Here is an 11,873-nt window from a genome sequence, read left to right as displayed (position 1 = left end):
CACTGCAACAGTAAAAAAATTTAAAAGCTAAATACAAAACCAAACTGAAAACCAAGAAATGAAATTCCCCAATGAGAAAACATAAAAAAAAAAAAAAAAAAAAAAATAATACACACGCATACACACATACTACAAAAAACAGAAAGGAGGAAAAAAGAAAGAAAAAGTGGGACAAACAGAAATTAAGCCAAAAGCCTATGAACTAGCCAAAATATATCAATAATCATGGCCCATTAACAGTCAGAGATTGTTAGATTGAAGAAAACGTATAAAACACAATTAGTTGCAGTTTCTTTTTCTTTCTTTCTTTCTTTTTTTGTTTTTTCTTTTTTTGTGTTTTGAGATGAAGTCTCACTCTGTCTCCCAGGCTGGAGTACAGTGGCGTGATCTCGGCTCACCACAACCTCCGCCTCCCAGGTTCAAGAGATTCCCCTGCCTCAGCCTCCCAAGTAGCTGGAATTACAGGTGCCCACCACCACGCCTGGGTAATTTTTTTGTATTTTTAGTAGAGAAGGGGTTTCACCATGTTGGCCAGGCTGCTCTCAAACTTCTGACCTCAAGCGATCTGCCCGCCTCAGCCTCCCAAAGTGCTGGGATTACAGGCATGAGCCACTGTGCCTGGCCAGTTGCAGTTTCTAAGAGGTATCTCTAAGGTATGAAGACATGAAAGTGCTGAAAGCAAAAGGATGGCAAAAGAAACATTAAGCGAAAACTAAAGTAAAGGTGGTTAGTTGTGTCAATTTCAGATTAAAATAGACAAGTGTTATTAGAAGTAGAGATATGAGATAATGATACAGTTTTAACTCATCAACAGATAAAACAAATTTAAACTTGTACAAAACTAATTTTAAAAATCTAAAAATTACATAAAGTGAGAATAAATAGAATCACATGGAGAAATGGAGAAATTAATCATCACTGTGAGGTTTTGACAAGCCTCTCTGAAATATTACTGCCTCAAAAGAGGCCAGGGGCAGTGACTCACAACTGTAGTCTCAGCACTTCGGGAGGCCAAGACGGGTGGATCACTTGAGTCCACGAGAAAAGCCTGGCCAACATGATGAAACCTCGTTTTACTAAAAAAACACAAAAATTAGCCAGGCATGGAGGTGCATGCCTGTAATCCCAGCTACTTTGGAGGCTGAAGCACAAGAATCACTCTACTAAAGATACAAAAATACCTCCCAGGAGGTAGAGGTTTCAGTGAGCCAAGATCAGGCCACTGCACTCCAGCCTGGGTGACACAGTGAGAGACTCTGTCTCAAAAAAAAAAAAAAAAAAAAAAAAAAAAAAAAAACCCAAAAAAAAAAAAAAAAAAAAAAAAAAAAAAAAACCTCAAAAGATAAAGTGTAGTAAAGCTATAGATTTCATCAAAAACAATTAAACTGAATTTGATAATCATATATATAATCTTACACCCAGTAATTGAAAAACAATCATATTCTTCTCAAGCCCAGCTGGAACAATTACTGAAATAAATCATGGGCAAGGCCACAAATCAAGTCTCAACAAATTTCAGAGAACTGATGTCATACGGGCCACATTCTCTGACCACAGTGCCATAACAAAAATAGTTTTAAATTATCATAAAACTGGACACTTCTAAATAGCCCCTAGATCAAAGAAAAATAATCACACTAGAAACATTTTAAAAATACTTAGAACTGAAGCTGGGCACATTGGTGCATGCCTGTAGTCACAGCTACTCCAGAGACTGAGGCAGGAGGATTGCTTGAGCCCAGGAGTTTAAGGCTGTAGTGCAATATGTTGGTACCTCTGAATAGCCACTGTACTGCAGCCTGGGCAACATAGCAAGACCCCATCCCTAAAAATAAGTTAAATAAATACTTAGAACTGAATGACAATGAAAATATTACATATCAGTACTCGTGAGACACAAGTAAAAGCCATACACAGAAGGAAATTTGTAGCTTCTTAAATGCTAATCTGAGAAAAGAAGGCTGAAAATTAATAAACTGTTTAAGAAGTTAGAAAAAGGACAATAGAGGCTGGGTATGGTGGTTCACATCTGTAATCCCAGCACTTTGGGAGGCCGAGGCGGGTGGATCACCTGAGGTCAGGAGTTCAAGACCAGCCTGGCCAACATGATGAAACCCTGTCTCTACTAAAGATACAAAAAATTAGCTGGACATGGTTGTGGGTGCCTATAACCTCAGCTGCTCAGAAGGCTGAGGCAGGAGAATTGCTCGAACCCAGGAGGCGGAGGTTGCAGTGAGCCGAGATTGTGCCACTGCACTCCAGCCTGGGTGACAGAGCAAAACTCTTTCTCAAAAAGGAAAAAAAACAAAAGGACAACAGATTAGTCCCTACTTCCCCAAAAAAGGAGATAATAAAAATAAGAGCCATGATTAATGAAATAATAAATATTTGTCAAAACCAAATAAAGCCAAAAGATGGTTATTTGACAACATAAACACATATCTGGCAAGACAGATAAGAAATAGAGAGTACAAGTAAATAATATTAGGGCCAAAAAAAGACACATAACTACAGATGCAGTGGAGATTATGAAAATAACATATAATACTGTGAACAATATTAAGCTCATAAATTTTAAAACTTAGATGAAATGGGCATTTTTTTCCTAGAAAAAAATAACAAAACCGGCTCATTCCAATTATGTACAAATCCTTTCAGATAAGTGAAGAAGAAATAGTCCCCAACTCATTTTATGAGGGCACCACAACCTTGATATCCAAACTAGATAAAGATAGAAGAAATAAAAATTATAGGCCGATTTTATTTGTGAAGCCAGATGCAAAGATAGGAAACCAAAAATGATTATACATTGTGACCACTTGGGTCCATCCCAGGAATGCAAGGGTAATTTGACAGCAGAAAATTCTATGGTGTCATTCATCATATTAACCATGGAAAAGGGGGAACGTCCGATAGGATGCTTAAAAGACATTTCATAAAATTATCAGTGTTTGGGTGGGGAGTGGGGCGGAAATCTCTTAGAAAACTAAGAATAGAATTTCCCTAACCTGAAACAGAGTATTTAGTAAATGCCTATAATAAACACTTAATTTTAACAAAGAAATATTAGGAAGACTCCTATTTATTTGTTTAGAGACGGAGTCTTCCTCGGTTGCCCAGGCTGGAGTGCAAGGGCGAGATCTTGGTTCACTGCAAGCTCCACCTCCTGGGTTCAAGTGATTCTCCTGCCTCAGCCTCCCGAGTAGCTGGGATGACAGGCACGTGCCACCACGCCTGGCTAAATTTTTGTATTTTTAGTAGAGATGGGGTTTCACCGTGTGAGCCAGGATGGTCTCCATCTCCTGACATCATGATCCACCCACCTCGGCCTCCCAAAGTGCAGGAATTACAGGCGTAAGCCACCACGCTCGGCCGAAGCATCCTTTTTATAATCAGGCTTAAGCTACAACATAGACAAACCTTGTAAACTTTACTCTAAGTGAAACAAATAAGCCAGTTGCAAATCAGCCCTATCTTGTGTGATTGCATTTGTATGAAATGTTTGGAATAGTCAAATCCATAAAGACAGGAAGTCAACTGGTGGCTGCTTAGGGATGGTTGGAAATAAATAGTTAAGTGACTGCTAATGCGCATGGGGTTTGTTTTTGGGGTGATGAAAATGCTGATTGGGGTGATGGTTGCACAACTCTGAATATCCTAAAAACCAAGTTAAATGAGTGATTTGTCTGGGATGTAACTTTTTTCTCAATAAAGGTATTTTTGAAAAAGCATGTGAAGAGCAGGGTGTTTCCAAGAGCAGTTAATTTGGAATAAACACATATTATGAATTCAAAGAAAAAAAACTATCAGGCCCAAGACAAGGATGTGCCTTGTTACCACTTCTATTCACCATTATATCGGATATCTCAGCCAGAATATTAAGATAACACCACAATTTAAAAACATTGTAAAGGAAGAAGAAAAGGTCATTATTCAAAGATTATATGCTTGTCTATACAGAAAACTGAAAAAAAAAGACACAAAGAAATTATTAAAAATAGGCTAAACACGGTGGCTCACACCTGAAATCCTAGCACCTTGGGAGGCTGAGACAGGTGGATTGTCTGAGGTCAGGAGTTCAAGACCAGCCTGGCCAACAGGTGAAACCCTGTCTCTACTAAATATATAAAAATTAGATGGGTGTGGTGGTGCGTGCCTGTAATCCCAGCTACTTGGGAGGCTGAGACAGGAGAATCACTTGAACCCGGGAGGCAGAGGTTGCAGTGAGCTGAGACCACGCCATTGAACTGCAGCCTGGGTAACAAGAGCAAAACTCCATCTCGAAAGAGGGAAGGGAGGAAGAAAGGAAGGAAGGAAGGGAGGAAGGAAGGAAAGGAGGGAGGGAGGAAAGAGGGAGGAAGGGAGGAAAGAGGGAGGAAGGGAGGAAAAAGGGAGGAAGGGAGGAAAGAGGGAGGGAGGGAGGAAAGAAAGAGGGAGGGAGGAAAGAAAGAGGGAGGGAGGGAGGGAAGGAGGGAGGAAAGAGGGAGGGAGGGAAGGAAGGAAGGAAAGAAAGAAAATTAGAAATAAAAGTGGAAGTTAACAAGATAACTGGCTATGGAATCACTGTACAAAAATGGATTCTGTTGCTGTACAGCAGCAACTAACAATACTTATTTTTTAAAATTACAAGATAATTGTTGCAACATAAGCTAGGACAGTAAACATAAAACACATACAAGACAATATATAGAATATTGTAAAACTTCACTGAAAAACAGACAAATAATTAGCAAGTTATCCTGTTTTGTGAGTAAAATGTATTATAAAAATATCAACTCTCTCCCAACTGACCTATAAGATTCAATGCAATCCTGGAGAAGCACTTCCAAAGCGGCAGAGTGAAGACCCCCCAAAATTCACTCCTCCATAAAAGCAGTGAGAACACTAACAAAACTAAATAAATAAAAACTAACCTTTTTAGAACTCTGTAAATTAACCAAAAACTTGCAACAACCTCAGGAGTATTTATTCAAGAGAAAATGCTGACACTTAGTAAGAACAGCGAGTTCTGTGGCACTTTTAACTTCCCCTGTTCTCATCTCCCTCTCCCCAGCTCTGAGGTAGACTTGAAAAGCTCATGAGCGTGGTAGCTGTGCAAAGCAGCAACCTTGCAGCCACTGGAGGAGGCACATGGTTTGGGGGCACCCCCAAAGGTCTCATCCCAGAGAACTGTCACTCTTTGACTGGGCTGGCAGTTCCCTGGGAAAAAAATCCCCCTTCACAGGTGTTTTTATTTGACCTGACTCAGCACGTGCCCTATTCCCAGAGTATTTGTTGAAAGCAATCAACAGCAATTGTTTAACAGTGCAGCTGCCTCTGGCAAAATCTGGGAAATGAGCTAGGGAGTTTTGGAAAGCTCTGACATAGTCCTGGAGATCTAGAAGGGTAGGTACATGTTCATGCCCAAGAAAGACCTAACAAGGCCCCAGTCTCTCACCTCAGGCTGACTTTCAGCATCTGCTCAAGCAGGAAGTGAAAGTTAAGGCAGAGATGTAAACTAACTACGGCAATCAGAGTGTTTGTCAACACACACGCACAGTTCCCTGGCAAAGTGCGGGGAGAGCCATTGGTCTGGGCATTTAAGGAACCTCTATCTAAACATTAGCTGATCACCAAGCTAAAGGAGCACAGACTTCTTTGGCCACACAAAACAAATAATACAGACTTCGTAGAATTAGTACAGGAAAGCCACTAAACAAACTAGACAGTAGCAGCAACAACAATATCAGCAAACAACAATAACAACAAACGCTGGGAAGGGAGTGTGAATGTGATTTCCAAATTTAAACTGTCCTGTTTCCAACTACAAATTATGAGGAACTCAAAGAAACAGTATATCCCACACACAGGAAATAAAACAGTCAATAGAAATTGTCCCAGAGGAAGCCCAATGTTGGACGTACTAAATAAAGACTTTAAATCAGCCTTTATAAACATGTTAAAAGAAAAACATATCTCATAGCAAAGTATAAGAGTGAAGTCTCGCCAAATTTGATGCAACCAACCCCAAGAAAAAAATCCCAAAAAGTTGCAAATGGAATTTGCTAAGGTCTTTCAGTACTGTATATGGAAGAGCAAGGGACTGAGAATATACAAGATACTCCTAGGAAGAAGTGTGGCCAGGCACAGTGGCTCACGCCTGTAGTCCCAGCTACTCAGAAGGCTGAGGTGGGAGGTTGAGGCTGCAGTGAGCCAAGATTGCACCACTGAACTGCAGCCTGGGCAACAGAGCGAGACCCTGTCTCAAAAAAAAAAAAAAAAAGGAAGTGGGTGGGCAGAGGTGGTCATGTGGTTTTTCCTTAAGAAGGATCAAAACATGTCCTCAAGTTGTGACTGGGTAGTATTGGTGCAGGTATAGGCAGGTCAGTGGAAACAGATCTGCACATACGTGGAAGTACGATTTAAGACAGAGATGGCATTACAGGTCAGAAGGGAAAGGAGGCGCCCATTCAATACATGTTGCTGGCATAATTGATAATTCATATACAAAAATAAAATAGAATCCTTTCTATCTTGTACCTAACACAAAATTAGTTCCACATGAATTATACTTTATCAGCTAAAGGAAATTTTCTAGTTTGATTAATTTTTTTTTTTGAACAAGTGTTGAATTTTATCAAGTGCTTTTTCTGCATCTATTGAGATGATCATTTGTCTTTTTATCCTTTGTATTGTTTTATGTTGAATTACATCGATCGGTCTTTTAATAGTAAACCAATTTTCCAATCCTAGAAAATACTCCACTTTGTCATATGTATTATCTTACTTGTGCACTGTGGGTTGAATTTGTTAATATTTTGTTTAGAACTTTGTATCTATATTCATGACAGAATTTGTCCTGTAATTCTCTCTTTCTGTAATGTCTTTGTCAGGTTCTAGTATCCAGTTATACTAGCCTCATGAAAAGACTTGGAAAGTGTTTCCAGCTGGGCATGGTGGCTCACACCTGTAATCCCAGCACTTTGGGAGGCCAAGGTGGGAATATGGCTTGAGCCCAGGAGTTCAAGACCAGCCTGGCCAACATAGCAAGAGCCTATCTCTATTATTTAAACAACAACAACAACAACAAAAGTGTTTCCTCTTCCTCTATGCTATGAAAGACTTTACGTAAAATTAGCACTGTTTGTTCCTTAGATATTTGAAAGAATTTATCGGTAATGTCATTTGCGCCTAGAGTTTTCTTTGTAGGATTAAAAACTTTTTTTACACCTTTATTGAGATATAATTGACATACAATAAAGTGCACATATGTAAACAGTGTAATTTGAGAACTTTGGCCATACATACAGACCCATGAAAATACATCTCTGAAATCAAGATAATGAACATGTCCATTACTCCCAGAAGTTTTCTTGTGGCCGTTTCTAGTCCCTTCCTCCCATCCATCCGCTGCCTCTAGGCAACCTCTGACCTGCTTTCCGTTACTATAGATTAGTTTTCATTTTCTAGAATTATAAATAAATGGAATCATACAGTAAGTACTCTTTTTTGTCTGGATGCCTGCATTCATCATAATTATTTTGAGATTCATCCATGCCGCTGTATGTGTCAAAAGTCCATCCTGGTTGGGTGTGGCAGATCACTCCTGTAATCCCAACAGTTTGGGAGTCCGAGGCAGGAGGATGGCTTTAGCCCAGGAGTTCAAGACCAACCTAGGCAACATAGTGAGACCCTGTCTCTACAAAAAAATTAAAAATTAGCTGGGTGTGGTGGTGTGCACCTATAGTCCCAGCTACTCAGGAGGCTGAGGCAGGAGGATCACTTGAGCCAGCTGAGGAGGTCGAGGCTGCAGTGAGCCATGATCACTCCACTGCACTCCAGCCTAGGCAACAGAGTGAGACCCTCTCCAAAATAAAATAAAATAAAATAAATAAAATAAAATAAAATAAAATAAATAAAATAACTTCATCCTTTTTATTGCTAAATAATATTTTGTTGTATCAATTTACCCTAATTTATCTATTTACCTTTGATGGACATTTAGGTTGTTTTTTTTTTTTTCCAGTTTTTGTCTCTTACAGATAAATCTGCTATGAATATTCACATACAAGTCTTGGCACTGACACATGCTTTCATCTCCCTGGGGCAGGAGGAGCGGCAGGAGAATTGCTTGAACCTGGGAGGCAGAGGTTGCGGTGAGCCAAGATCATGCCATTGCGCTTCAGCCTGGGCAAAAACAACAATGAAATGTAAAAATGCAAACCCTAAACTTGGAGAATATCTTTCCAACACATATAACTGACATTGAACACCCCAAATACGTAAGATACTCTTATAAATCACTAAGTTAAGGAAAACATCTGAGTAGAAAATAGGCAAAAGACATAAACTTGCATTTCACAGAAAAAAATTCATAGCCAATCAACTTATAAAAAGATGAACAATCTCATTAGTAACCAACAAGTTGAAACCACAGAAGTTCAGAGAGCGGCAGCCTCTTGGAAAGGGGTAAGATTACGATCAGGGAGAAGTCCATGGCAGGCTTGTTGGGAGAGGGAGTGGCATTTTATTTCCTGGTGGTCATTACAAATTTTATAATTATTAAACCATACATGCATGCTATGTGCCCTTTCTAAATATATTTGCAGTCTATGGTAAAAATAATTTTTAATGTTATTTAAAAGTAGGCATCTTTTGGCCAGACACAGTGGCTCACACCTGTAATCCCAGCACTTTGGGAGGCTGAGGCAGGCGGATCATGAGGTCAGAAGATGGAAACCATCCCAGCTAACACTGTGAAATCCCGTCTCTACTAAAAATACAAAAGATTAGCTGGGCATGGTGGCACGCACCTATAGTCCCAGCTACTGGGGAGGCTGAGGCAGGAGAATCGCTTAAACCCAGGAGGCCGAAGTTGCAGTGAGCCAAGATAGAACCACTGCACTCCAGCCTGGACAACAGAGCAAGACTCCGTCTTAAAAAAACAACAACAACAACAACAAAAAACCAGTAGGCATCTTTTTTCTTTATATCAACATAGGCAACAATGTTATACGCCTCTTTGACCTAGAAGCCATTTTCTCTCCAAAAGGTGAAACTGCCTAGTTCTAGTAGACTCACCTCTGGCTCACCATAGTATTTTACCACTTTTCTCCAAAGGCAAACTCATTGACATTTGTTGCCCCTTGGGAGAAGCCCCGCTACCTCCCCAGTGCACCAACATCAGCAAGATGTAGGGGTTCTGAATATGAATGTCTCTCAATTCAAACCACTGGGTCAACAGAGAATCAGTCTAAGGTAAAACATTGTCGTTGTCACCCACCCCCAGCCCAGCGCTCCTTGGTTCTGGGCTGTTCTGAATCCCACAACCGCAGAGCCTACCTTGCTGGCAGAAGAGGATTTGATTAAACCTGCTCCTTCTGAGGCAGAGTCTTTCACCATTTTTATGTCATGGACCCCTTTGGCAGCCCAATAAAGCCCATGGACCTCGTTTCAGGATAATGTTTTGTTTTTTGTTTTGTTTTGTTTTGTTTAGACGGAGTCTCGCTCTGTGGCCCGGGCTGGAGTGCAGTGGCACGATCTCAGCTCACTGCAAGCTCCGCCTCCCGGGTTTACGCCATTCTCCTGCCTCAGCCTCCGGAGTGTTTGGACGAATGGAGGCAAGATGGCGCAGGTCTGGGTTCTTCACCGTAAACTTTCCCGCGCCGGGAAAGACATGGGTCGACTGGGCAGGCGCAACCCGACCTCTGACGGAGAAGAACCGGAACCCGCCTTGCCACGCCTACCGCCCTGCCCCCGACCCGCCTATGTCCCGCCCACTGCCCGCCCACTCCTGGGCCCAGGACATAAAAGCCGCTCCCGGCGGGCGCGCACAGGAACCTCGCCCGAGAACGCCAGAGCGACTTCGTCGGCCTCCATCGCTGGAGGCCGGTGAACCTCGCCCCTCCCTCACATTGGCTTGTAAATAAAGTTTTTTTTTGCCTTGCCTACTTGCCTTTTTTTTGGCATTTGCTCTGGGGGTCGCATTAAAGCAAATCACGGAGTAGCTGGGACTACAGGCACCCGCCACTATGCCCAGCTCATTTTTTGTATTTTTAGTAGGGACAGGGTTTCACCGTGTTAGCCAGGATGGTCTCAATCTCCTGACCTCATGATCTGTCCACCTCGGCCTCCCAAAGTGCTGGGATTACAGGCGTGAGCCACTGCGCCCGGCCAGAATAATATTTTAAATCTGTAAAACAAAATAAACAGGATTATAAAGGAAACCAATTATACCGTAACAATTACGTTACAGCTTTAACATAAATAAAAACAAATTGGAAATCTAGTAATATATGTGCTTCTTTATTAATGCATTAAATAACATGATCTCGTGGCAGAACTAATAACTGGCATAATTTCCAAATAGTGACAGATGCAAGGGGTATTTTGAGTTACCTCCAACTGCTGTAACCTGATGTAAAAATACCTGTAAATTTATTGGTGACAAAATCACAAGTGCTGTTTGTTGACACTACCGTGATGTGTTGCCTACATTGATTATTCATGGAAATGCTGAATTTCTGTTGAAAATGAGTGAAAAATTAGATGACTATCTTGGTCCTCTCAAAGTTCAGGGACTCCAGGTTAAGAACCTAGAGGTGTAACTGGATACTGACTGCCACTAGGGGGTGCTGGTATTTTAGAAAGAGGCGTTTGCTCCTCCAGAGGAAGGAGGGTGAACTCCTTGAGTCTCTCGCCCTTTTCTCTGGCGGGCCTCAGAACTCACAGCCCTGGAACGTGGCCTCCTGGCCTGCCAGCCACCTCCAGACCCTCACACGCACATCCTGTTTTCAGTGGAGGTACAACTCTTGGTATGACCATCCGTAACTCATGCAGAGGCCTCCTGGGTGAATCCTCTGCCCACCAGCACTCAGAGGGGTGTACGGCCCAGTGGGTACCACTCACAGTGCCTGCGCCTAGGTCCTTGCGGTAACCACAGTCCCAACTCTAGGCCATTGGGGCCAGCAAGAACACACAAGACACTGCAGGCTCTGGTTCTGAGCCGACTCCTCAGGCCCTGCCCGGCTTTCTTCTGCAGTTGGGCAGCCAGGCAGGTCCTGATAAAACCTGAGGAGGGTCACCAGCCTTTCTCCCTTCCATAATTGGGGGCCCAGTAGAACTGGATAATGGTCTGCAAGTTACCTGCATCTTGAGCTGAGACACTGTGGTAGTCAGAGCTGCCAAGCGTTCACAGATTTCCTGCCTGATTCCTCTCAGGATGAGAGTGGAAATAACTTTCTTTCTGGGCAGATTTTGATGATGTTACTATGTCATCCTCTGTAGGCAAAACAGTAAAGGTCTGCTATTCCCACCTTGTGCTCCCACTGGTAAGAGAGCCAGCTTTGAAACCACTCGAGGGGCAGTGTGACAGAGAGACAAAGAAAGGAGACTCCAGACAGCTTGAGTCAGAAAACCCACCCCTGAGGCCAGGTGTGGTGGTTCACGCCTGTAATCCCAGTGCTTTGGGAGGTCCAGGGGGGCTGATCACTTGAGGTCAGGAGTTCGAGACCAGCCTGGCCAACATGGTGAAACCCCATCTCTACTAAAATTACAAAAATTAGCCAAGCGTGGTGGCACATGCTTGTAATCCCAGTTACTGGGGATGCTGAGGCAGGAGAATTGCTTGAACCCAGGAGGTGGAGGTTGCAGTGAGCTCCAGCCTGGGTGACAGTGAGACTCCATCCCAAACAAGAGAAAGAGAGAAGGAAGGAAGGGAGGGAGGGAGGGAGGAAGGAGAGAGAGAGAGAGAGGGAGGGAGGGAGGGAGGGAGGAAGGAAGGAAGGAAGGAAGGAAGGAAGGAAGGAAGGAAGGAAGGAAGGAAGGAAGGAAGGAAGGAAGGAAGAAAAAAAAAGAAAAAGGAAGGAAGGAAGGAAGGAAGGAAGGAAGNANGG

At 42.4% G+C, this 11,873-nt stretch overlaps 1 protein-coding gene across 1 annotated transcript in view; it reads right to left on the bottom strand.

Annotated features, from left to right (window-relative positions):
- The window catches only part of PIK3R5 (phosphoinositide-3-kinase regulatory subunit 5), a 114,716-nt gene extending 105,230 nt beyond the window's left edge, over positions 1 to 9,486 (bottom strand). The window contains exons 1-2 of the mRNA XM_017849255.1: positions 9,322 to 9,486; positions 7,968 to 8,166 (exon numbers count right to left, since the gene is read on the bottom strand). The gene's annotated coding sequence lies outside the window, so the exon portion shown is untranslated. The remainder of the gene's footprint in view (positions 1 to 7,967; positions 8,167 to 9,321) is intronic.
- Positions 9,487 to 11,873: the final 2,387 nt, after the last annotated feature.

This window comes from Rhinopithecus bieti, unplaced genomic scaffold (genome assembly GCF_001698545.2).
Source record: "Rhinopithecus bieti isolate Rb0 unplaced genomic scaffold, ASM169854v2 scaffold_31527, whole genome shotgun sequence".
NCBI classification, from domain to species: Eukaryota; Metazoa; Chordata; class Mammalia; order Primates; family Cercopithecidae; genus Rhinopithecus; species Rhinopithecus bieti.
Note: the sequence above shows the minus strand (reverse complement) of the source record. Positions and strands in the feature narration are given on the sequence as shown.